Source organism: Nicotiana tabacum, chromosome 14, assembly GCF_000715075.1.
Source record: "Nicotiana tabacum cultivar K326 chromosome 14, ASM71507v2, whole genome shotgun sequence".
In the NCBI taxonomy this organism is placed as follows: domain Eukaryota; kingdom Viridiplantae; phylum Streptophyta; class Magnoliopsida; order Solanales; family Solanaceae; genus Nicotiana; species Nicotiana tabacum.
In genome coordinates, this window is record NC_134093.1 from 17,050,109 (window position 1) to 17,053,548 (window position 3,440).

Genomic DNA, 3,440 nt, shown 5'->3' on the forward strand with positions numbered 1-3,440 from the left:
TCCGAAGGCTGCTGGGCAGTTTTATAAAAAGAGGGCATTCGTCCCATTTGTCATTTTTGACGAAGTTGAGCTTGAGCAGAGACGACTTTTGGCAGATTTTCAAGGAAAAAATATTGGGGTAAGTGATTCTAACTCGGATTTGGTCTACATATACAAGTATATCATTGTTTTCACCATAAATTAGTGTTTTGAGATTTAAATTTGGGAAATTTTTAGAAATCTCATAGAAACGAATTTTTGAGATTTCGGTATCGATTTGGAGTCGTATTTGAGTGAAACTGGTATGGTTGGACTCGTAATTGAATGGGTTGTCGGATTTCGTAACTTTCGCCGGATTCCGAGATGTGGGCCCCGCAGGCGAATTTTTAACTAATTTCGGGATCTTTTCTTTAAAATGTAGTATTTTCTTATAGAATTGATTCCTATAATATTTAGTGATTTTATCGAATTATTTTGGCTAGATTCGAGCCAGACGGAGTTGGATAATCGTGGAAAAGGCCTTATAGTAGATTAAATTAGAGTAAGACGAGGTAAGTCTCTTGTCTAATCTTGTGAGGGAGAAATTACCTCATAGGTGATTAAAATTAAATAATTGTTGCTAATTATGGGGGCTACGTACGCAGGCTACGTACGCACGAGGTGACGAGAGTCCATGCGTAGCTACTATTAATACTAAAGTCCGGCTAGTTTAGGACTCAAAGCATGCCTTAGTTGTGTAAATTGTATTATTTGATTTATTTATATTAATTGATATCTATATGAATATATTGTGAATTGTTAGATAAAGATATTAAAGGATGGAAATCTCATAGGCTTGATTATTTGTTTAAATCAATTAATTATTAAAAGAAATTGTTCTCCTCCCGAATTTACATTATAATAAATATACTTTCCTTCCGGAGGCACATAAGAAAATGTCCTCCTTTCTTGTGGAGCGGGCCGAATGCCTCGGCATGATAGATGCATCTATGAATCGCGCCGCACGTCCCTCGGCAGTGTACACGACACTCTGGATCGGGCTGTACGTTCTCGGCAGAAATCGTGCTTAATAATAATAATTACACGATACTTTAATAATTTATTTCAGCTTGTGAAGCTAATTAATAAATTGGAAAATCCTTGGAGTTTAATGAATTATTATTCTTGCTTGTTTAGGAATTAATTGTTACTCCTGTAAATGAGATTTAATTGATAAATTGGAATTTATTTGAATTGAAGAAATTTAATTAATATATTGAGAATTGTTACATTTGAAGGAATTTGATTCTTTCCGTTGATTAAATAAATTATTGTAAATTCTGTAAATCATGCTGATTTAAATATCCTAGTTTTATGTCAATTATTATTGACCCATAGTGAGTGTCAAAGTCGGCCATCTCGTCTCTACCACTTCGAGATTAGGCTTGATACTTACTGGGTACACGTTGTTTACGTACTCATACTACACTTGCTGTATTTTTTGTGCAGGATCTGAGACAGGTACTAGTGGAGGACCTATCATCACATACCCACGTCATCCCGAGGCATAGTGGTGAGTTGCCTTTCTGAGCCGTTCTGCAGCTACCAGTGTCTCTGCTGATATTTATATTCTGTCTATTTCATTTCAGACAGTATTTGGAGTTTTGTATAATCTACGAGATGCTCATGCACTTGTGAAACCGGGTCTTGGCACACACACATTGGTAGAAATTGGTATTTTATTATTTTTTTGGAATAAAAGTTTAACCAATGTACGTTTGACTTATTAGTTGGCTTGCCTAGCTGTAGTGTTGGGCGCCATCACGACCTATAGGTGAAATTGGGTCGTGACACTCCTAATTAGGTTTAATCAAGGATTCAGCTAGCCTCTTTCGATTACTTAGAAGAATCTATGAACTCAACCAAAAATATAATGCAAATATATTGTGGAGCCTAAACGGATTTATGAGAAAATAGTTATGTGCATTTTACTAGACAACGCGCAGCATACCCGCTCGATTCTTTGTTTCGTTTTTAAAGTGCATTATCATCCGCTGATCTCCGAACACGATTCCAACTTAACCCTTGGGCTTTTACTCAGACTTCAAAGCTCCAAAATAGCATGAATTCATGCCACAACATCTACATAGCTCGAAATCACTCCTACAGGGCATAAAACACACAACAAGTGCAAAACACGCCTAATTAAAACTCAACATAAGTAAAGTGCAATGAATTAGAGTGCAATAAGTGACTAAAACACGGGATTATAGCCTATCATCAATACCCCACCAAACTACACTTCACATAGACATGACCTTCTTAAACAACTCTCCTAACTCATCACACCAATAATATTAGAAACGATTAAGCACAAGACCGTAACATCTTCGCCTCAAGAGTTGACTCAACAGCACCACGCATTTTTCACAACCTGATCACTTACTCTAACATAGAGGTAAATGACATTACCATTCCTTTATGAATCAAGTGCCCTCACACAAGAATAGAGAGTAGTTCCACAAATAATAAAGTTTAAGAACAATTAGGAACTCAAGATAGGAATAATTCGCTCACTTTCAGAACAACATTCATGTGCAACAAAAGATGTACCATAAGCTTGCCCGTAGTGTACTACTCTACTAATTGAGCTTATTCGGTCAAGGATCAAGTAGGACTTTAATTAGTTGTAATGTAGGTTGCGAGACGGGTAGGATACATTTGGATATATTGACTACGCCTCCCTAAGCACTTTAATACATACAATTGACCGTTCAAAATCCCACACTTATGTCAAACCATAATTCCACCTTCACATCAATATACATTAACTCCCTATTTCTTTAAGCACAATTACATCAAGTAACCACTATCAAGGATTATTTTTCACAATCATACACTTATATTTTTCTTTCTTTTTCAATTCAAGTGGCTCTTTCTTTTTCAAAATAGTGCACCTTTCTCCTTAGTTCAATAGTTCCACTCAAAAGCCAAACCAACCACCCCACACTTCAACTTTTACAAAGTTCATACAATTTCAAGTGCTCACGAGAGGTAAATGGTTCAAATAGATGGTCAATTCAAACAAATGGGTAAGGCTTGTAATGTGATTGCCAAAGAAATAAGATTATAGGATCAAAGGGGGTTAACTAAGATACATAACAATTTGGTGGGTAAACACATATATCTGGCTCAACAAAGAAACGCCTATATCACTTTCAAGATTGAATAAAACTACTATTTCGCTTTGCAAACACACGGGGCAAGTTCTAGACATCAAATGCAATGCACAGAATAACACTAAACCTCACCCACACATTGCACATACTCACTCAGGATCGGACTCATCAAGACACTCTGGTCAAAGCAGTTAACCAAAGTTAAGATCATACAATTTAAGGTGCTTATACAAGAGTCAAAAACTAAGCCTAAGCGTCACAACTAAAGAACTTACTATTCTCAAGGCATAATACAATTAAGAG